The sequence below is a fragment of the Sus scrofa genome, chromosome X (assembly GCF_054392235.1).
Source record: "Sus scrofa isolate SSC_HxYL_T2T_F1_AM1 chromosome X, Sscrofa_HxYL_maternal_Yorkshire_Landrace_v2.0, whole genome shotgun sequence".
NCBI classification, from domain to species: Eukaryota; Metazoa; Chordata; class Mammalia; order Artiodactyla; family Suidae; genus Sus; species Sus scrofa.
This window is the reverse complement of record NC_139401.1, coordinates 18,050,741-18,074,913: the sequence shown is the minus strand read 5'-3', so window position 1 is coordinate 18,074,913 and position 24,173 is coordinate 18,050,741. Positions and strand designations below refer to the sequence as shown.

The 24,173-nt window shown below is 44.7% G+C and overlaps 1 protein-coding gene and 1 pseudogene across 8 annotated transcripts in view; one reads left to right on the top strand and one right to left on the bottom strand.

Annotated features, from left to right (window-relative positions):
* Positions 1 to 24,173, top strand: part of RAI2 (retinoic acid induced 2) — a 385,424-nt gene that overhangs the window by 181,846 nt on the left and 179,405 nt on the right. The gene's annotated exons all lie outside the window — the stretch shown is intronic.
* LOC146394498 (large ribosomal subunit protein uL18 pseudogene) overlaps positions 8,198 to 24,173 on the bottom strand; it is a 31,868-nt pseudogene continuing 15,892 nt past the window's right edge.

Genomic DNA, 24,173 nt, shown 5'->3' with positions numbered 1-24,173 from the left:
GAAGCAGGGCAGGGAGGGGGACTCCTTCATAGCGTTTGCTGATTTCCCTAGTGTAAATACTACCGCTGTGGCTGACTTCCAGCTACCGATGTGCTATCACTAGAAGCGGAGTTGGGAAGAGCTGCTGGGTGGCACCCTATCATTCCTGGTATCTCCCCTGTACATGCAGTAGAGATGCAGGCAACCTCAAGTGTCAGGTTAGTGAAAGTGCCCATAGTAAAATGTCATAAATGGACTAGGAAGTGGTGAGTTTTGAGTATAATTTATTTATTTGAATAGAATTCATTTAACTATAAATTTCTGTGCTTTCATTTAAAATGATGACCTTCATGTATAATAGGCTTGCAAAATTCCTGAAAATTTAACAGTTGGCCCTTGGAAGCTAGTTCAGGCTGGCTAAAGCATATCAATTTTCTCTATGGTAAAATAGGAGCCTCCTTTCATCTCTGTCTAGAGCACGGGGTTCTTGTGAGGGTCAGAAAAGTATGCCAAGAGTTCCCTGGTGGCACAGTGGGTTAGGGATCTAGCATTGCCACCGCTGTGCCTTGGGTTGCTGCTGTGGCATGGGTTCAGTCCCTGGCCTGGGAACTTCCACATGCCATGAGTGCAGCCCAAAAAAAGTCAGAACTCTAAGCAGCATGTAAAAATTATATACAAATAAAAATTATTCTCATGGGAAGACTGGTTGAGAAGGCAGTTTTTGGAGCCAGGCTGCTTAAGTTGAATCCTGGCTCTACTCTTTTTTAGCTGCGTGACCTTGGGCAGACCCTTGCCCTCACCAAGCCTCAGTTTTCCCATCTGTAGAATTTCTGAGTGGCTTAACTGAGTTAATGTTGTAAAGCACGGGAAACGGTGTCTAGCACACAGCAGGCACCGTTTAAACACTGACTAAAATGGTCAGAGTTCCTTGGTGGTCTAGCAGGTTAAGGATCCGGCATTGTTACTACAATGGCACGGGTTCAATCCCTGGCCTGGGAACTTCCACATGCCTTGGGCGCTGCCAAAAAAAAAAAAAAAAAAAAAAAATTTGTTTATCAATGTGAACACCAGTAAGCCTGCATGCAGTTCGATCAGAACCAGAAAGCCTTTTAATCAGGGAGCCCAAGAGCCTGGCTTCTGCCTCGCTGCTTGATTCTAAAGGGACAGCTCTCCTCTATGGCAACAGAATTGCTACTTTGCTGACAGCCAATGCTTTTTAGATAATGAACCCTGAAGCCTATAGCGGAGATAAAGATGCTGCTAGAATCAGATTCCACGGCCACTCACAGCAGTGGTGGGGGCGGAGGCGGGAAGCTATCTTATTACATGCCTGGCTGCCTCAATTACTTTAGTCCTGACCTAGGCAGACGCTGGAGCCAGCCCAGGGCAGAGCCCCCGAGTTCCGGGGACCATTAGCTGCCACGTAGAACCTGGCCTCATTTACTGTCTCACGATAGGGAATCGGAGGCCAAGCCTGCTCACCCACAGTCCCTGGGGCTGGCTGAAGAAGAAAGGCGACAGGTTGGTCCAGAGAGATGGAGAGGGCACGAGGCCAGGGGCAGGAACCATGGCTGCCGCCGCAGCCACAGGCTGCGTCCAGGCTTCTGGGATGCGAGACAGACGGGTCTCAGGCCTCGTCAGGGACAGATTTGGGGTGGGGGGGAGGTGGAGAGGTGGTCGGGGTTTCCTCATCAGGGACGAAGGAGTCAGGTGCCACAAAATGAGACTAGAAAGGCAGAAGCCAAGAAGGCTTTAGTCCTTTGCTTTAGTCCAGACGCAAAGAAAGCTCTCCCTAAGGTGGACAAATCAAGCCAGGCTGCTAGGGCCAGGTTTGGTTTTTCCAAACAAGGTGCTGTGACCATGACAGAGTCCTGAATTCCATGGCGTGGGTCAGAACCAGCACTTCCTCTTTCTTAAACTAGAAGAAATGCGGCATAGGCTGTCCAGGTGCTCATCAAGCCCGCTTCCTCTCCCGTGGGTGCACAGACATGTTTCTCTGTGGCCCTCCGAGTTCGTTTGGAGTCTTGTAACTTTGTTCTGGCCGTGGAGTGCAGGTAAAAGTGACATAAGCCATTTATGAGCTTCATCACAAAATCCCCTCAGTGTCTCTGTGTCTGTCTGTCTGTCTGTCTGTCTCTTCCCCCACCCCCGTTCTGCCACAATTCTGTCTTGAAAACGGTGGCATCATAATATGGAAAGAGCCTGAATCCTCGAAGGGTGAAGAAAGCCACCAAGTGGAGCTGCCTGATCTGCATTGGGCTAGGACATGAATAAGAAATAAACTTTTATTTTGTTAAGCCGCTGAGATTTAGGGCTTCAGCACCTTGCAAGCCTTGCTCTGACTAGTGAAAATAACAGGATGAAATGGCCCGGCGTGGACTGGACGAAATATAATGGAATAAATTAGAATAGAATAGAATGGAGTGAGATACAATCAAATAGAAACTATCACAGTACATTGCAGTTAGTAAAAAGTAAATTTGTTTGTTGAAACATTTGTTTCAGTCCATATGTATACACTTTTCAATATAATTTTTTTTGACTCAAGAAAGAGGTTAAAAGTTTTGAAAATCAATGCCTTAGAGCCTGAAGGAGGTTTGGGGGTTGATAGAAGAAAAAGCTTTAGGTAAGGTGGGGACTGTGTATTTACCACTCTTTTAAGGAAGGTGCCATAGACTTGGAGGCCCCTCCTATCCTGTGTCTCGTTGTAGTGGCAGTTTGTTATTTGCGCTGCCAGTCTACTATCTCTTCCGTTGGGGGAAGCATCCCAGTCTCAGTCCATATAGTTTGTCTGGGGCTGACTCTACCCCTTTCAGGTCAAGGTGGAGGACAAATGTACAAAGTGGGGAAAACCGGTGTTTCATTCCTGGAGCCACATTGCTTGGTTCGAGGATGAACACAGGATCCAGGTTGGTCCAGTCAGAGCTGAAGCTGGGACTTTGACTCGAATGATAAAAGTACATGCTTTTGTTTACCCTGGTTTTAGAGCTGTGGGGATATCAGTCCAAAATTGCTGACAGCCACCCTGCCATCACAGGGGAGAACTTGCCAGAGAATAGAACCATCATTGAAGAAGGCAGAACTAGAGATCAAACAAGACCAAGTCCCAGTGATATCACTTGAATCCCTGGATGTGGCCATGCCTGAAGCCACCACTGTAGTTTATAGTTAAGTCTATAACTTCAATTCTTGGCTTCTTCCAGATTGAGTTGAGTTTTTGACAGTTGTAACTGAGAGTCTTGAGTCTGTGGTCTTCCACATTTCAAAGATGTCTCTTCCTTGGTAAAATGGGCCTCAGAAAAGAATTAAAGTGGAAAACAGCTGGTCCCCTGGCTCCTCCAGGCTTTGCCAAGGAACAGTGGTTTCAATCACAGAAGAATCAGGTCCGCACATGGAAAAACTATAAGGTAAAATCAAGGAGAAACTCATTTTTGTTTGTTTGTTTTCTGTTTTGAGAGGATGAAGAACAGATGAGTGCCATTACAGCTACTAATATATTTCTCTTCATTTATTCAACAAATATTTATTGAACACTGTCCATGTGCTAAGGACTATGGTAGGCCCTAGAAATACAACGTTGAGTAATAGAGCAAATTCTTATTAAGAGCTTACTATGTGTCAGATACCATTCTGGAAACTTTATACTTATTAATTTTTTATTTACCCTTTAAATCTACCTTATCAGGCAGATAAACTAGTACTGTCTCTCATTTACAGATGGGGAAACTGAGGCACAATGAAATTAATTTAGGAAGAAGCAGAGCTTATGTGGAACCTTGGGATGCTGGCTTCAAGGCTGAGTCTTGAAATCATGAAGCACACTGCCATGGCCCTTGCTTACTCTAAGCTCATAGTGGTTTCTCTGAAAGACCATCCCCAAAGTCTCTGAGGCTCTCTGCTCTGAACTGGAATTCAGTTTTACACACTCAAACTTGAACCACAGCATCACTTGTTGAATTCTAGGCACTGCTCATCTTACCTTTGTGAAATTAATCTGCATGACCCTAGGTGGAGAAGAGAGGATAAAAAGTCACTCAGAGACACAGTTTAGTCTAATGGTTAAGAGCAGAGTTTTGGGAGTGATTTTGGCTACTGGGTTCATATCTCCACTTTGCCATTTTCTAGCTATGTGACCCTGCAGAAGTTACTGACCCTCTCCGAGCTCCTGTCTCTTCATGTTGGAAATGGGGTTACTGATTCCAATTCATCTGTTGTTGCACAACTGGAATAAAATAATGAAGTGCCCGAGGCAGAGTCAGCACCCAGTAAATGCTGGTTGTTAAAGCTCTTCCTCTTTGGCTCCCAATTCCCTGTTTGTTGCTGGAGGAATTAGGCAACATGCTCTCTGGGGTCTCTGCTGACATATGTTTCTGTGACTAGAATTTTCCAAATACTAATTTGGGAATGGCAAATTCCCATTGTCATGGGTTTTCTTCTTAAGGAATTATTTTCTGTTGTGTCACTGTAAAATTGAGCTTTTTTTTTTTTTTCGTGCTAGTTTGCAGCCAGAGGAGCTTTAAGTCTTTCATATGACATCATAAGTTGGTGCCCATAAATGTGATGAAACACCATGTAACAGACCAGTGAGGAAGAGAATTCCAGGGACTGATGGCCCTCATCCAAATCTGGAATTCTCTTTGGAAGAGGGTGTGTGGCTTGGCTTCCTGTTCCTTGACTCCTCTGACAATTCTGGAGACACTCCTATCCCCAAGCTAGAAGAGGGGTCATTAGAAGGGCACTGGGAGTAAGGAAGAGTGGGGGAGGGGGAAGGAAAGCCAGCACAACGGGGAGGGATGAGAAGAGGGGAAAGAGATGGAGAGGCTGGATGTCAGCAGGCAGCCCAGACCTCATCATGAGATGTCCAGTCTGTCCTGGTAGAACTTGATTTCTAAAATGTCCTGTTGGAAACCATGGAACAAATAAAAAAATAGGAGACTAGGAAGTTCCTTTGTTGCACAGCAGCTTAAGGATCCAGCATTGTCACAGCTGTGGTGCGGAGTCCATCCCTGGCTCAGGAACTTCCACATGCTGTGAGTGTGGCCAAAAAAAAAAAAGAGACTATATTGGGTTGAAGAAGAATTAATGACCATAGAATGCACCTTAAGAACAGAACTATCGCAATACCATTGACGTTTTATTTCCACTCTGTAGGTCATTCACAAACCATGATTTATTTTCTTATTGCAATACAAATCCAAATGCAATGCAAACAAAAAATAGGTGAAAAAGACTAGGTTAAATGAATGTCTGTACTCTTCAGAGAGACCCTCTCCAGTGGGATGAGTTCTTCTTCTTTCATTCACTTATTCATTGCTTTATCTACCAGTCACTCACTGGGAATCTGTTCTTTGCCATGCCACAAGTTAGATGGCAGGGATTCAGAGATAACTAAGACTTTACAATTCCTGCCCTATAAAGAATGAACGTGCAGTGCCAGTTCTGACATTCCTCCCATCTAGAGGCAGGGGACCATGTCCCTTCCCTTTGAATCTTATCTGGTCTTAACGATTCACTTGTAACCAGTAGGATGAAATGGAGGAAATGTATAAGGTTAAGTTATAAAAGGTGACGCAGCTTCTGCCTTGCTTTCTGGAGCATTCACACTTAGAGCCTTGAATTGCCATGAAGGCGGTCCTACCACCCTGAGGCCACTATGGTGTGAGGAAGCCCAAGCAGCTACACAAAGAGGCCCCATGTAGATGTTCTCATAAATAGGTCCCAGCCAACGGCCAAGATCAACTGCCAGATTGTCAGTGAAGATCCTCCAGGCAATTCCAGCCCACAGCCATTAGGTCCCCTCTAACCCCTGAGTCTCCCTAACTTAGGTCCCAAATAACATGGAACAGAGGCAAGCCATCCCCACTGTGCCCAGTTTGAATTCCTGACTCATGGAATCCACCCATGGGTATAATAAAAGTGTTGCTTTGTGTCACTGCATTTTGGGGTGATTTGTCATACAGTAGTAGTAATCAGAACATGTTCTGGTGATTATTAAAATCCCAAATAAACATAAAAACAGTTATTAAATTAAACTCCATGGTCATATCTCCAGAGATGCTCATCTTTTGCCCATTTGTGGTATTCACTGGTGCTTACTAACAGCATTTTGAAGAGAATTGCTGTCCTCAGGAAGTTGACAGGCTGACATGGGCAGACCCACCCACAGGGCTTCACACTTGAGAACCATAATGTGTCAGAGGGACTAAAAATCTGTCCCTTCAAGAAGGTTTATCACGCAACAGCCTAAACATGACAACGAAAGCCCTTCTTAGGCCATGATTCGGGAATAAGCCAGCTGCTTAAACTCAATTTTGTTTTCCACCAGTCGATCTTTTCTAGGGCACAGATGCCTACCTATGATAGCTATGCGTTAAAGAAAATACAGTTCCACCATAGACTCATAGAATACTAAATCTAAAGGACGTTTACTGATTGGCTGGTCCAAATCACATACTCGCCTAATGAGAAAATTATTAAGGTCCAGAAAATTGAGTGTCTCACCAAGGGCATCACAGCTAGTTAGTGGCCAAGTACCAGGAACCAGGGCGCCTACCTTGTTTCTACACAGCCTCTTCTCTCTGGACATCTGGGAAGGCATTGTACTCAAGGTGGCATCATGTGGAAGTTCCAAACACAGATCATGGGGTCCAGTAGAACTGATGGGATCCCAGTTCTGCTCCTTACTATCTGTGTGAACATGGCCAAACTACTTAACTTCGCTGAACCTCAGATTTCTTATCTGTAAAATGGGGGATCATTAAGAAACTTACCAGATGAGAGTTCATTGTGTTGCTACACAGAAAGCACATAGCGTCTTGCCTGGTCCAATTTATAGTAAGCACTTAAAAAGTCCAGATCTCTCTAGAATGAAACATTCTGGGCTGTACCTTAAAGAAGTGGACTCTTAGCTGAGCGAGGAGGCTCAGTTAATTATTTCCTAGTTTGAAGGTGATCAAAGGTTGTCCAGGCAGGTACTGCCACCAGCCCTCGGGGAGAAGAAAGCGGCTGCTGGCCTCACCGGAGTGCCTGTGATGCTGTATCCTCTCCTCTCTTCCTGGAGGCTGACCGGTAACTCCTTGGCTTGTCCCTTCTGAGACATTTCCCCTCCACTTGTGCATGATATTTCAATGCCTCCAAGAATAAGGTATCTCAACCTCATTCTGCCCCCTCTTGATTCTCTTGTCACCTCTCAAAGTTGAGGGCTCTCTCTGGATGCCTATAAGGGGGCTGTGATGACATCAGCTTCATCCCGCCTCATGTCTGTGGAGCCCCAGGGGAGCCACACGGTGTACTCCTGGGGCAATAAATGTCCATCTGCTCAGCTCTGGCACCTGGCACCTCAGAGTAGCCTGGTGACCTCACATCCTGGGGCAACCCCCAGAACTCAGCTATAAAGCAAGGGAGAGAACTGATGGGGGCCCCAAACAGAAGGAAGTTGAGAGGACAGCCCAAGCGAACATTCCCACCAGGTATGTGAAATGGATCTTACACCAGGAATGACGCCAATGACCGGAGAAAAAGGGTTAAACCTCCTTTTGGCTCTCAGAGGCCTGGGAAGGCATTCCCAAGCATTTCTTACGGATGTAGTGTGCTAGGCATTCTCTTAAAGCCTCGAGGAGCGTACAGCAGTGAACAAAATGGCAACATCCCTGCTTTCTACAAACTCACAGTCTTCTGGGAGAAACCAGACTCAGAAACAGTAACAGCATAGTGTGATCAGTATTGAATTTGCCACATATGTGACAACAGCAAGGACATAGAGGACATGGCTGTTGGTGCTGTTGGAGGTATCAGGGGGGTGAGTGAGCCCTCAGAGAAGAGGGGACAGTCTCACTGGGTGCTCAGCAATGAGTAGGGGTTGGCTAAAAGGATACGTGAGATTCAGTCCTAAGGAACAGCATGTGCAAAAAAGGACAGCAGTCTGAAAGAACCTGCAGTGTTGGGGGGACTACTAAGCACCTGCTGGGCAGGAAAAGAGGTGGTGGGAAAGGAAGTTAGAAGGATGATTTATAGCCAGACATGAGAGCCCTTTGGCTGTATATATACGGAGAAGTTTGTACTTCATTTCATAGGCACAGTGGTGCTCCTGATGGTGATTGAGCAGGGGAGTGACAAGCAGTTTTGTATTTCAGAAGGATAATGCTGCTCCCAGGGTGGAGAGTGAAGCAGAGGGGCCTGAACTCAGTGCAGAAGGAGCATTGACAGGCTCCGGCTTCATCTAGGCAGGTCGGAATGGGATTTCCATGTCTTGAGAAAATTGTTTCTTATAAGCATCTTCGCCTTCTTCTTCGGTTAGGCAGCACATATCATCCGCAATGTTTTGACCCCCAGGATGTGCTTCCAGTGTAGTTCGGAACTGAATTCCTTGCGTTCTAAATCATAACCAAGGAATTAGTTGGTACTGTGAGGGGTAGGCAAGTCTCCATCCACAGCTACCTTCAGGGCCCCCCAAACCTTATTTCCGACAGCGGATCTGGCAAGCCCTGACCCAAATAGCAGGTGAAGGCACCAGGTTGACCATGAGTACTTTCCACATTTTATTTATCTCTGGGCACCTCCACATGGCCTTCATAGATCTTGTCCAAGGATTGAAAACCCTTTGGGCCAGTGGCCGGCCAGGATAATGTGCTGCGGCGTACGTTGTCAGGCCAAGCTTTATGCCACATTCATGAGCATCAGCTGCCGAGACTATCACATCCCCTTCTATACAGGCATAAGTGACCTGACACATGATCTCTCTGTTGCTTATGCAAACTCATCTTATATTTGGGTGTATTGTACATTTTTTGGGGGGTCCTGGATTACCAAATGTTTCTCGGCGTAGGAATCAGTTTTACCCTCTCACCGTCTTCTCCTTTTTTTTTTCCTTTTTTCTTTTCTTTTTTTCTTTTTAGGGCCATACCCGTGGCATATGGAAGTTCCCAGGCTAGGGTCAAATTGGAGCTACAGCCACTGGCCTATGCCACAGCCACAGCAATGCCAGATCTGAGCTGCATCTGTGACCTATGCCACAGCCTGTGGCAACACTGGATCCTTAACCCCCTGAGTGAGACCAGGGATCAAACCCACATCCTCATTGGATACTAGTCGGGTTCTTAACCCGCTGAGCCACAATGGAAACTACCCCCTCTCATCTTCTTCTAAATGTCACTTGGTGTCTCTTGAAGTAGGTCTTATTCTTTACAACTTTGACAAACCCCACCCTTCGAAATAGACACCCCTGTCTGCAGCTTGCCGCAGACCGGCACCCTCCAAAACCACTTTGAGTAAATACACAGACACCACAAGAAGCCAGATGACTACTGGCCAATGCAGCCAGACATTTCTCTTAGCCCACCTCAGATCCTATAGAATAGAGTACTATGCCACAGCCTAGGACGTTCCAGAGCAGCTGCTCCTCACAGACCTTGGACTGATGCTGGGCAAACCAGTGAAATTTAGTATCACCTGGGGCACATGGTTAAATGGCAGTTCCTGGGCTACACTCCTGAGACGCTGATTCAGGATATCTGGAGCAGGACCTAGGAATCTGCCTTTCAGACCAGAGTCCCCAATGATTCAAAATAAGATCGAAAATGTGCAAAGAGCAGAGGATGTGAAGCCTGGGCCACAAGAGAAGATATCAGTAGACCCTCGTTAAAAACATGGGGTGGAGAGGGGATCCTGAAAGTTTAACACTCCCTTATCTTAGATGAATCTTCCTTCCTCCTAGGTGCACGCTTGCTTCTTGTGGAAAAGGGACTTTGGTTGTTTCACACTCCTTCAAGATTAAGGTGCTATACACGCATCTGCTCTATTAAAAACACCAAGCAAACGAGGAAGCTCTAGGTCAGCCCTGGCTTAGAATTCAGGTCATTCTCAGCCCCTGAGAGGAGACCAGACACCTTCATATGAACAGTAAACTCTCTGGAGACTCTTAGCTCCACCCAGTAATTTTCAGTGTTTGGGACAGGCGTGATCCACTGTCTCATATTTCCCGAATCCTACAGGCCCAAAAAAGTTTCTTAACTCCCCTGGCATTAACACGGTTTTGCTAGGCTTAAACTTGTCAGGAAATAAGAGTTGAGCTAGAGAAGAAATGCTGCTCAGAATATACAAAAACAGGATCTCCTCCGTCCTACATCCTAAATGAGGCTGTTGACAAGGAACAAGGTAGCTCTTTGAGGTTGCATTTATACAACAGGAGAAAGGGAACTACTTAATAAATCCCAGAGGGGGCTTTCATTCAGCTTTCTCCCAGTTTGATTCCATTCGTCCCATGATGTGCTTCTACATTGACATCCGCCATCCAGCATGAACTCTTTTGCTTTCACTTTAATCTGCATCTATTCGTTAGCCAGATACTCAGATCTCCAAATCAGAGGGTGAGTTAACGTCATGGATTCCTTTAGGAATATGACACTGAAGGGGAATCTGTAGACCAGCTCTTCATAACAATTTGAGGGGCTCCCACACCCACCTGAAAAGCCCACAAAAGCAGTGGACCCTCTTCCCAGAAAAATACGCCTATAGCCAACATTTTGCATACGATTGTGTAGACCCTTCAGCTTAAGAATCCCCAGCTTATACCAAAGAAAAGTAATCCCAGTGAGACAGAAGAGGTTAGGGTAGGATGAGGAGGAGGCGCAGAATAATGAAGGCTAGGTCTCAGGTGAGCAGCCCCTGTGTCAGTTGAAGTGACGTAACACTCGCTGCTGTAACAAACAGCTCTCCAAACTGAAGTGTCTTGACACATAATGGTCCCTGGTGGGTGTTCCCGGTCAGCGACTGAGTGACTTTCCCATAGCAGGTGAGTGACTCAGGGACTTAGGCTTCTTCCACCTTGCAGCTCTCCCATTCCTCAGAGCCACAGTCCTGTGCAAACAGCCAACAGGAGGAGAAGCACCATGGCTAAAATACATTTGTTTCTTCAAAATCCCAGACTGGAAGTGCTGCCTCTCATGTTCAGTCATATTTCACTGACGAGAACTGGTGATAGATCACATCGGAATGGAAACAGAACTGGAGAATGTGTCCGCTGTCTGGGTAGCCACTTCCTAGCAGCAGTTCCACACTGTGGAAAGGGGAGCATGAACTTTCGGTGGGCAGAAAGCTCTATCTCTTCCTAACTATTGCATACAAGTTAAATCAGGTTAAAGTAAATGGCAAGGATGGCTTGAGAGGGAAAACCCGCCAAAAGACCTTATGAAACCCCAGGCATATATACAGTAGGGCAGCTGTGGCTCCACCTTGTTGGTAGCAAGTAAGTGAGATTGCAGATAAATTGTCTTCCAGTCTCAGAACTTTCTAAAACCAGACAGTCGAGCCCCTCCTTTTCTCTAGCTCTATCTTTCCCTCCTCCTACTTCTAACAAAAGTGCTAGTTCCAGGAGAAACTTCCCATTTGTAATGGATGCTTTGTACCCATCCATCCGAACCAGTATTTGATTGGTTAATTGAAAAAAAAGAATTAAAACAGGGAATCATTGAAAAAATGGTATATACAAACATAAGTATTTTAACTTAAAACATGTAAATATACATTCATTCACTAAGCTTTTGATGAATAGCCAAGTCATTTTCTTTGAATATAAATCTGATGGTGGGAGTTACAAGCTTTCCTTCTCTTGTGAGCTGTAGCTAAAATTCACTGCCCATGATTTCTAGTTTTGGAAGTGGAACAAGAATATAAGACATTTGTGTAGCAAGCTCAGTGCATAATCCTCCCAATTTTTAAATGATTTTTAAAAAAATCTTTTATAATTGTTTGGCACATACATAATTTAACAGCATTTTTGTCTATTTTTTATAATTTTTATTTTTATTATGGTTGATATTTTTTATTATAGTTAAAAAAATTTTTATTATACTTGATCTTTATTTCTTTTTCTTTTAAGGGCTGCGCCCGTGGCATATAGAGGTTCCCAGGCTAGGGGTCCTATCAGAGCTACAGCTACCAGCCTTCACCACAGCCACAGCCATGCAGGATCCGAGCTGCATCTGCGACCTACACCACAGCTCACAGCAACGCCGGATCCTTAACCCATTGAGCGAGGCCAGGGACTGAACCCGAAACCTCATGGTTCCTAGTTGGATTCATTTCTGCTGTGCCACGATGGGAACTCCTGATCTTTATTTTTTAAATTGAGGTATAGTTGATATACAATGTTGTGTTCGTTTCTAGCATAGCACAGTGATTGAGTTTTATATATATACTCTTTCATATTCTTTTCCATTATGATTTATTACAGGATATTGAATATACTGTTGTATATAGTAGAGCCTTGTTGTTTATGTTATGTATGGTAGTTTGTATCTGTTAGTCCCAAACTCCTAATTTATCCCTCCCTATCCTCTTTCCCCTTTGGTAACCATAAATTTGTTTTCTATGTCTGTGCCTCTGTTTGGTAAATAAGTTCATTTGTGCCATATTTTAGATTCCACATATAAGTGATATCATACGCTATTTGTCTTTGTCTGACTTACTCCACTTAGTATGCTCATCTCTAGTTGCAACCATACTGCTGCAAATGGCATTATTTCATTCCTTTAATGGCTGAGTAGTATTCCATTGTCTATGTACCTCTCTCTCTCTCCATACACACACACACACACACACACACACACACACACACACATCTTCTTTATTCATTCATCTGCCCAGTGGGCATTTAGTTTGCTTCCATGTCTCAGTTATTGTAAAGAGTGCTGCTATGAATATTGGGGTGCGTGTATCTTTTTGAATTAGTGTTCTCTCCAGATACATACCCGGGAGTGGGATTGCTGGACCGTATAAGTAGTTCCGTATTTGAAGCAACCTCCATAGTGTTCTCCATAGTGGTTGCACCAATTTATATTCGCACCAGCTGTGTAGGAGGCTTCCTTTTTTGCCACACCCTCTCCAGCATTTATTGTTTGTAGACTTTTTGATGATGATCATTCCTTTTTTTGGGTAAGATTTTTATTTTTTCTATTATAGTTGATTTACAATGTTCTGTCAATTTCTACTGTACAGCAAAGTGACCCAGTCTCACACACACACACACACACACACACACACACATTGTCTTTCTCACATTATCTTCCATCATGTTCTAATGATGGTCATTCTGACCAGTGTGAGATGATACCTCATTGTAGTTTTGATTTGCTTTTCTCAAATAATTAATGGTGTTGAGCATCTTTTCATGTGCCTTTTGGCCATCTGTGTATCTTCTTTGGAGCAATGTCTATTTAGATAATCTATTCTTTTTCTTTTTTTCTTTTTCTTTTTTTTTTTTTTTCCTAGGGCCGCACATGTGGCATTCAGAAGTTCCCGGGCTAGGGATCAAATCAGAGCTGCAGCTGCTGGCCTACACCACAGCCAGAGCAACACAGGATCAGAGCCACGTCTGTGACCTATACCACAGCCCACAGCAATGCCAGATCCTTAACCCACTGAGCAAGGCCAGGGATCGAATCCACATCCTCATGGATACTAGTCGGGTTCATAACCCACTGAGCCACACAGCAGGAACTCCCTAGGTCCTGTTAAAAAAAAAAAAAACAAACAGCTTTATTGAGGTGAAATTGACATTCAATAAATTGGACATGTTTAAAGTATGTGCAGATGGTGTTGATACATTTTAACATATGTCCACACCGGTGAAACCATCATTACAATCAAGATAATGAACATCTTTTATATCTGTCACCTCCCAAAAGTTTCCTTGTGACCCTTTGCAGTCTCTCCCTCCTGAGAGAGCTGAGGCAACCCCAGTGATCTACACAACATTTCCGTCACTGTAGATGAGAATAATGTTTCTTTTCTTGTCTTTTTTTGGCCGCACCTGCAGCATGTGGAAGTTCACGGGCCAGGGACTGAATCCCAGCCACAGATGGGGCACTGCCAGGCCAGGGATCAAACCTGCACCTCCACAGCAATCTGGGCTGCTGCAGTCAGATTCTTAACCCGCTGTGCCATAGCAGGAACGCCTTCTCTGTCCGTTTTTAGATTGGGTTATTTATTTCTTTGTTATTGAGTTAGTTGTATGAGCCGTTTCTGTATTTTGGAAATTAATCCCTTGCTGGTCACATTGTTTGCAAATATTTTCTCCCAATTCATAGGTTGTCTTTTTGTTTTGTTTGTGGTTTCCTTTAATGCACCAAAGCTTCTAAGTTTGAGTAAGTCCCATTTGTTTATTTTTGCTTTTCTTTCTATTGCCTTGGGAGACTGACCTAAGAAAACATTGCTGCCATTTATGTCCTAGAATCCAACATCTTTTTTAGTTACCTGCTACTATTATATCTTTCCAAAATTGTCAACTTCGTTCCCATAGAAACAACTCCTTTTTGTATTCATATTTCATTAGTTCACATGTTGTATAAATTACTTACTTTTAAAAATAAGTACAAGTGGAACGGTTGTCATAGACGGGTTTAGAAACAAACACAGTACACTCCAGTAGTAAGCGTAGAACCCAGCCATTGGGAGCAGCATTGTATGCTGTGTACGAGTGTGGCTGTGAGCCTTCAGTGACAACAGACCTCAGTCTCTGTGTCTAGCAGAGGGCATAGGACACCTTGACTTATTTGCTGTGGTCATCAGCCGCCAAGATGGCCCACAGTGAGCCTTGCCTTTTGGTACTGGCACTCTTTCGTAGTTTCCTCTCGCAGGGAATTCATGGCTGGTCTGCGTGACCAGCAGAGTGTGGCAGAAGTGTTGGTTGTGTGACTACTGAGGGTAGGTCACAAAGGGTGTTAGGACGTCTGCCTTGATGTCTTAGATCCCTCTCTTTGGGAGGAGAGGTAATCATGCCAGGAAGACGTTCAGGCAACCCTGTAGAGAGACCCACATGGAAAGGATCTGAAGTCTCCCACCAGCAGTCGGCACCAATTTGCCGCCTCTGAAGTCAAACCGACAGCACCCCTGGCCTGAACCTAGCCAGAACCCAGATTGGGACTTGAAGCCACGTGCTGGAACTCGAACCCAGACTGGGACCCGTTCACCCAGCCTAAAGCCAGACTGGAACTTCAACCCGCGGTTTTCAATTAGAATCCCTCACTTTGTGTCTGGATGGGTTCAGGTTCTTCCTGCCTCCGCGGAGAAGGAATTCCGCGAGAGACAAACGGAGAGGCAAGAAAGAGCTTTATGAAGATAGGACGCTTGTGAGAGATGCAGGTGGGCAGGCATGGAAGCTCTGCCCCAAGGATCCGGTGGGCTACAGTTTTATCATCCAAGGGGAGTGGAGGTTGGAAAGGCCTGCCTCTTCCTTTCCGGGAGTAGTAGCTCCTCCTTAGTAGGTAAGGTGTGTATTCAAGTCAGCTGAAGGGCGGTCCTCAAACTCCTGCCCTCAGTCAGTCTGAATCTGAATGCAGGCCTCATCCCACCCCTCACCCAATGACCCGAGGCAATTCTCACGCCTCCACTAGTCCAGCACGGCTGCCTTTTTCTGACGGTTTTCTTGAACTTACCGTGGTCTCCCAACATCACCCAGGTTTCCCTCTTTATTTATGATCCCCTTTTGGAACTTCTACGACCACCTGTGCCTGCTCCGTCCCTATCAGGATGGATGAGCAATGGGATCCTGCTGTGTAGCACTGGGAACTCTGTCTAGTCACTTATGATAGAACATGTAATGTGAGAAAAAAGAATGTATACATGTAAGTGTAACTGAGTCACCATGCTGTACAGTAGGAAAATATATATATATATATATATATATATATATATATATATATAAATGATAAAAAAGAAAGAAGCAGATTGGCCAGCTCCAGTCAAACTGTGGATAACTTCAGCCTCAGCCACCATCTAACTGTACTCTTATGAGAGATCTCAAGCCAGAACCACCTGGCCAAGCTGCTCTTGAATTCCTGATCCACAGAGGTTTTGGAAGATAATGAATGTTCATTGTTTTAAGCCACCAGCTTTTAGCATGATTTGTTACACAGCAGTAGACAACGGATACATTTGGCAAAATGATTATGTGTGTGTCATTCAGAGAAGTTCTGCAGTAACCGGCTGTCCATTGTGCTGGAAACTGTCCTATGTGCTTTTGCTTTTAGGAGGCGGGGCCACAGACCACATGTGAGGTGGCTGATCGGGGATAAGGTTGTGATCGTGAAGGAGAGTGTCTGAGGATAAATCTGGAAATCGCGGCCTTCTTGTCACCAGACAGACCCAAGTGAGCAAGGTTAGGCTTGATTTGGGGCGTGGTGAGATGACCAAAGCCTCGTTTTTCAGAGTGTCGTCTGAGGACCAGCAGCATTAGCATCACCTGGGAGCCTGCTGGAAGTGTAGCAGCTCAATGCCCCGCATCAGACATTGTGAATCAGAATCTGCATCTTTAACAAGACCCTGAGGGGAGACATGTGCCCTTTAAAGTCCGAGGAGCACTTTCTAAAGGATTGTGGGGTGACGTGGAAATTGAAGAGAATACCAGCTGGAGGGATTGCTTCTAGAAAGGATTTCCTTTTTCTGGAAGGACGAGCCCTACCTAATAGGGACACTAGAAGCAGTTCTTGAACTAGAGGCAGTTGGATTCCCAGCATCCAAGATGAACCCCAGTTTTCACCGTGCTGTTGACCTCTTCTCTGATCCTCATCTTCACTTTCATCCTGTCTTGGATGTCTGCAGTCCCTGTCCCAGGAGCCCAAACCCTGAGTTTCATCATCTTCTTTCTTCCTTGCCTTGCCTTGCTCTTGTTTGCTTTAATAAGGCAATTCATCAAAACTCAGTGATGTTTTCATGCTACTTGAGGGTGTAGATATGGCTCCAGGGAGGAAAAAAAATACATTTTTTCTGATTGTGGTATACCTAGGACACATGGCTTCCCAAGGGGGTGAGAAGGCAGACTGCTGCCTCCTGTTATTTACATCCTGAGACTCTCTGTGGGGTGGGTGTGAGACGAGCTCCCGTGAGCTGGAAGGCAGAATTTTTAAAGAGCCAACAGGAGGCTGGAGAAGTCATTAATTATGTTATCACAAAAAAATATTTGGTGCTTTTCCTCAACATTGCAGCTCCATTGCTGCTGGTAATGCCCTTTTATTTGTCCGGGGGGGTTTGCTCCCATTAGATTAGATTAAGTGTCTCATGTAAAGCACAATAACAGATTTGGCCCCGTGCTTTAGCTGCTGGCTGTGGTTGACTGATACCCAAGCTTTTGACTCCCTGCTGCGTATCTAAGCGGTACAAGCTGCAGTTGATGCATTTAATCTACATAAAAAAAAAAAAACAACACAAATTGCACGTTAGCCTTTTTGAGTCCAGTAAGCAGGGTCCCCCCCAACCCCCCCACCCCAACACATACACAGACCGCACACCGCTCTCTCTCCCCCCCACAACCCCTGCTCTACTGGACAATTTGAGGCGCTCTTGTGTTGCAAAAATTTTTTTTTCTGAGTCAGGTAAAAAGAAAAGTCTTTTGCATTTTAATTGCCCTCGATCTGCTCATTGAATGACCCCTGTAATTTATATATTGTTCATAGTTAGTTCTTTCTGAAGTCCTGCTGTGCAGCTGATAACAGTTCACAGGCGCCCACCTTGGGCTCTGTGGGTAGTGGCTTGGCTTTTCTGTCCTTTCTGAATTTGCAAAATTCTCGCGCCCTCCCACGGATTTAGGCTGCGTGGCTGAGGTCAGTCGCTATCTGCTTTTGCAGGTGTGGTGCAAAGGCCACTCAGGGCGCCCGAGCCCTTTCCTTTGTTTACATTTCAAGACTGCCCTTTCCTAGCCTACTGCCTCCACGGTTTGCAGGCCTGCAGGCTGTTTGTGACGCAGTTTCCTCCGCTCCCGCCCTGGATCCTGCAGTGAATTGGCTTAAGCTAGAGCTGTGAAAAGAACAGCAAACACAGGTATCACGATGTCCTCGCCAGCTAACTGGAGAGGCAGCGAGATCCAGGACATTCAATCACTCTGAAAGGCGTAGCAAATATGGAACACGGAGATGGCTTTTGGTGGGGTACATTAGATGGTTAGCTTTTGAGAAGCAGAGCCGTGCTATTTTTTTTTTTTTTTTTATGATTTGGAAAATATTCTAAGCATTTAAGGCAAATCTATGGGAAATCAAAGTTCCGTTTTTATAAAGTATGTTTAATCATCGTATTTGCTCTACAGTCACCTTAAAGCTGTATTCCACAAATTCTCCAGAAGGATAAATGATAGGGTTGAGTTGGAGTATTTTGGCTCATCTCAGGTTTTGCTTTAGTGGTTTTCCTCTCAAAAACTTTGGGGGGTAGGGAGTTCCCGTCGTGGCGCAGTGGTTAACGAATCCGACTAGGAACCATGAGGTTGCGGGTTCGGTCCCTGCCCTTGCTCAGTGGGTTAACGATCCGGCGTTGCCATGAGCTGTGGTGTAGGTTGCAGACGTGGCTCGGATCCCGCGTTGCTGTGGGTCTGGCGTAGGCCGGTGGCTACAGCTCCGATTCGACCCCTAGCCTGGGAACCTCCATATGCCGTGGGAGCGGCCCAAGAAATAGCAACAACAACAACAACAAAAAAAAAAAACTTTGGGGGGTAGGACCCTTGTCATTCAAAGTGCAGTCCAGGGTATGGCAGCATGACCATCAGCGGTGAGGTTTTTAGATGTGCACAGTCTCAGAATCTGCATTCTAACGAGATCCATGGGTAGCTTGCCCACCACGGTTAGAGAAGCCCCGAATTAGACAACTGGGTTTCGGCCCTGGCTGCACATTCAGATCATCCAGAAACCTTTAGGTAAATACCAATGTGAGGCCCGCCAACCCCAGAGATTCTGAACTTACTGGGCTAAGATAGAACTGGGCACTGAGAGTTTTTACAACCTACTCACATGATCTAACATGCAGCCAAGGGTGAGAATCACAAGATAATGCACTGTCTTAGAGAAGGTTTCAAAACAGTTTTGAGGAGTTCCCATCGTGGCGCAGTGGTTGACGAATCCGACTAGGAACCATGAGGTTGCGGGTTCGGTCCCTGCCCTTGCTTAGTGGGTTAAGGATCCGGTGTTGCCGTGAGCTGTGGTGTGGGTTGCAGATGCGGCTCGGATCCCTCGTTGCTGTGGCTCTGGCGTAGGCCGGTGGCTACAGCTCTGATTCAACCCCTAGCCTGGGAACCTCCATATGCCGCGGGTGCGGCCCTAGAAATAGCAAAAAGACAAAAAACAAACCAAAAAAAAAAAAAAAAAACAGTTTTGAGCCTAAATCAGTGCCCCATAGACATTTCCAAAATCTCCCCATCCAGGTTCTCTGGGAACCAGCAGGACTTTCAAAAAGTACAATTTAACTTGAAAAATATTTCTTCAGTGCCTCTTATGGCTCCATCTTGCCACACCCCACGGGTCCACTCAGAAAAGCTAGAAGGTAAGATCCACTTGTGAATGAGACAGAATTTTCTGTAGAGTCATCTGCGCCCTGATACTGGGAGGTCACCCTGTGTGTCTGATGATGGCTGCGAGAAGGGACTCCATGAAGGTGGATTCTCAGACAGCTCTGGAACATGTTCCTTTGTAGAAGTTGTAGGACACACCATTCCGGCTTCCTAAGAATGAGTTTCAGAGAATCCCATGCACACGGGCATGCACAATTTAGTATGTTGATGTCTTTTCTAGCATATGGTTAGCAAATTTTCTGATTTTTTTTTTTGAAGAGAGAGGCAAGCGGTTCTTTGGAAATGATTTTGAAATGGAATCAAAAGACTTGGGTTCAAATTCTTATTTCACCACAAAGCAGTCTGTTGTAATACCTGAGATTTATATTAAAATCCCTCACCGATTATAGAGTGACATTGTGTGCCTCAAATTTAGGTTAAGCAATAACCCAGATGTGACTCAAGCATGTACACCCCAGGGCTGGTCTGCGGGCATTCTAAGCAGAGGGCCACCCTTCACAGTCTGCTGCTATATCCATTTCTGCTGTTGAGATCACCCATGTTTTGCTCATAAGCATATCAAATATCTCAAAGAGGTTTTATTGGTGAAATGACCGACTTATTAATTAGCGTGATGAATGACCTCTCATTGGTGAAATCACATGAATTCAAGATATGTGGACCTGCCCACATATTTTAGCAGTATTCCCTACTCTTTCATGAACCATGTAGAAGAGCCTCGTGACATCTAGTGACACCTTAAGGATGGCCCCCAAGAAGTAAATCCTAAGTGGGCTCTTACCCAGCCATTCATTGGTTTAGGAGAATTTCTTATTCCCTGATGCTGGCTATAATGATAACATAATCTAGCCATGCTATGTTGCAGTTGTTGTGTCTGGTTTTTAGTGAACCTCTCATGTAAGGTGATAGAATATGGTTTGATAATTGCTTTCATTATAACCTAGTCTTGAAGCTGCAGTGGAGTAGCTAACTTTCATTCACTCAAACCTTTTTTGCACGTACCATTAGCTACCAAAAATATTCTAATAGTTGAGAGTGAACAAATAGACATGAGTCAGCTGCAACCCAGTTGTGTGACCTTGTGTTTCACATCTACTTGCAATACATCTCTGGGGCTCAGTCATTTTATTTAAAAAACCAAGAGGATCATCTTAAAGATTTTTTTTCTGGCTTAAGACTCTAAATTTAAAAAAATTCTAACATGAGGAGAAGACAAACAGACCAAGATCTTCTAGGCTGCTGTAGATCTTGCTTTGGAGTCCCCTGTGTTCCCCTGTTGGGCCCCCTCAATTGCAGCCCACACTGTGTGACTCTTTTCAATAATCCCAAGCCCCTGGGATACTTAGCTTGCCATTCTCTCTGTATGGTCCCAATTAAGTCTGTGGACTGTAAATATGGAATTCTGACAAGACTCTGAATGCTGCTAAGTTAATAGAAAATTCTGGCGAAAAGCAGAGTGGAGGAGATGATACTTTACAATTGTCTCACTTAGCAGGCTCCTTTTATTCTGAAAAACATTGGCCATGGGGTTGTTTCAATTTAACATTTTCCTTCAAGGGAACCTAGCAGTGGCACTCATCCCCCAGTGTGTCTTAAATGAAGCGTCAAGTCCAGTGACCTCAAGGCAGGCCCCAGCAATTCTTGCTTGGTGCTTTGTGGGGTCAGTGAAGCTCTTGCAAGAAGCAGACCCCAAGTGGTGAGGCTCCGTTGCTTGCTTGTTCTAGCTGAGGAGGAAGAGCATCTTTAATTGACCCTTTGTAGATGGTGGCTCTTAGTTCATCCTCCTAAACAGCCTTGGTATCTTTCTGTTGTGGCGTCCCAAGGATTCCTGGCATCGAGCCTTTTATAGTCCCTAATGAAGCCATTGTACTATTTTCAGTCAAGATCTATGGCATGAAACAAAGAAGGGACTTGACAGAGCTGTTTCTAGCACAGTTATTGAAAATATCTCAACCTATCGGGGCCAAAAATAACTGAGACCAAGACAAAGATCGAGCTCTTGTTGCAAGCTTGTGCAATAGCAGCTCCAGTGAAAAAAATGCTGGGCAGCAAACCAACAGAGACGGTTCATCTCAAAGATTTTCCTCAGAAAAATTCTGTAGGGCATCTGGCCCCCAGTTCTGAAGTCTTCCTGTTTTGTGCTAAATGTTTGCTGAGTTTCAGCTTTTGGCTATATGTTTTTGGTTTTCTAAAATAACTTACCTTTATCTTAAGAGACAGTGTAAAGTGAACGATCCATTGAGGGCTTCAAGCAGGCTGTGACTGCATATTATTGTATCTGACTATATTTTAAATAATGGGAATATTAAAATGTGAGTATCAGAAGTCTTGGTTAAAATGTCCATGAAAGATTACCAGGAGCGATTGATAAGGTATTCCTTTAAGGTGATTTGGATTTTTAAAATCTAGTAATTGGCTACTAAATAAGTTCATTTGTCAGCAGTTGTGTAAAACTATAAAAATCACTTAGTCCATTTCTTTTAAGGAATCTGAGTATAAAACCCCAGCGATCGTAATGTCTTCCCCAAATCAAATGCAATGCTCCTTGAACCCAGGTCAAGACTTTTTCTTAGATGAGATGTTCATTTAATGAATATCCGCTCTATGCCAATTACTGTGCTAGATTACGAGTATATCCTCAAAGAAACGTAAGGAGGCACAAACACACATTTGACAACCACCAGCTACCACCCTGATTTGTAAATGCATGATCAAGCTTTGAGCCATGTGAAGTACTAATGACAAGCACTCAGTACCCCAAGAGACCAGTAGAAATGAGATGCAGATGCAGTGGCCTAGAGCTTGGGAGGAGGAGGGGTTGGAAGGCTCAGGGGTTTAACTTCTTAATTCACACCATTCTCATCTCTTCCCCCTTGTTCTTCTATCTCTGAGGACATGGGTCTCTAGTCAGGAGTAAGTCAGTCGGTCATGCGTGTCATGGCTGTCACGGCTGTCCTTCACGATCATCTGTGGAACTTAAAAAAATATGGATTCCCCACCCCCTGCCCAGATTTCAGAATCAGAACTACCAGAGTGGGGCTAGGGATTCCATATTTTGTAACATTCCCCTTGCAGTTCTGACGCACATCCAGTGTTAAGACTTACTAGACACAGAACCAATGTATCCAGAACACTTTGTGCTAAAGGGCCAAGTGGGCTATGAAAGAAATAGAAAGCCACGTCCTTGCCAATGAATGATTTATCACGACCAGAGGGGAACTTTAAATACAGAAAGTAAGAGGGAAACGAGTAACAAAGAAGGAAGGGATTTGTGTGCTACATTTGCTGTTTCAGATGTAGGAAGTAGTATTTAAACATTTATACAAGCAGACTCACCCCTGATGTTTGTAAGGCCTGGAGCCAGAGTACAAGTGGAAGCCCAAATACATATCTAAGTACTTAAAAGTTATAAAGCTAATAAACTGGTCTTCAAAACCTGTCCATCTTCCTGCCTTTGCAGGACCTGGAAGACCAGGTTTGAATTTAAAGTTATTAGACTTCTTAGAGTTCCACACTGAACCATAATGGCATGGGGAGAATAAGACTGGGTCAGCAGCCCCAAGTCCACCCACCCATATCTTCCTTCATAGACTTTATCTCCTACTATAAGGAGCCTTGTGGACACAGGGACCAATGGACTGAAGTGTTCACCTAGATTTTGTTCACACCTCCATACAAATAGATACCTCTAGCATTTGGTATTCATACTGGCTACATAATCTGTCTATGGGAAGAAAGACTCAGGGAAAAAAACCCATGCAGGTTCTGGAAGCTGGCTTGAGCCATCCGGTCAGGGAATTCCAAAGTTCCTGTCATGTAAACCGTTGTCTAGAAAACTTTGACTTTGCTAGCTCCTCCTACATCCTGCAAGGGTTCTTTAATGGTCAAAGCCAGGTATAGGGCCCTCCTCGATGGGGTCAAAGGATAGCACTATGTATAGGCAGGATGGTGAATGAGTCCTACAAACTATAGGCTTGGCCCACAGAAACAGGAAAAACAGGGTGCCAACAATAGTCTAGAGAAGAATAAGTTTAAATCATTCCCCATCCTTTTTGTCCCAGATGTGGGTTCAAATTTAGACCTACCAGCCAGACTTTTCCTAAAGGTTTTAATCACTTAGGATTAGGTTCAGATGAAAAGTAGCAGTAGGATTAGGTTCAGCCCAAAAAAAGGAAAAAAAAAAAAAAAAAAAAACCAAAAACCCTACAGTAGCATTAACAAGACAGAAGTTTTTCTCTTTCACATAAACATATGCAATGAAGTCTACTGTAGCAACTTTAGACTCTCCAGGGTCACAGGCTCCTTTTATTTGGATGATCTGCCATTCCTAAGACTTGGTTTCTACCTCATGGTTTAAAAATAGCTGCTGGAGTTCCCGTCGTGGCGCAGTGGTTAACGAATCCGACTAGGAACCATGAGGTTGCGGGTTCGGTCCCTGCCCTTGCTCAGTGGGTTAACGATCCGGCCTTGCCGTGAGCTGTGGTGTAGGTTGCAGACGTGGCTTGGATCCCGAGTTGCTGTGGGTCTGGCGTAGGCCGGTGGCTACAGCTCCGATTCAACCCCTAGCCTGGGAATCTCCATATGCCGCGGGAGCGGCCCAAGAAATAGCAAAAAGACAAAAAAAAAAAAAATAGCTGCTCAAGCTCCAGCCATCACATCCATAATCCAGCCAGCTGAAAGGCAGAAGACAGAAAAGTATATCCAATTTAAAGATACTCTCCAGAATTTGTATAGTGCATGTCCACCTCTGTCTCACTGATCTGAATTTAGTTATATAGCCACAACTAGCTACAACTTACATCTAGCTAAAAATGTAGGTTCTGTTCCCAAGGAAAGAAAGGAATTGGGTGACAAGTGGTCGTATCTGCCA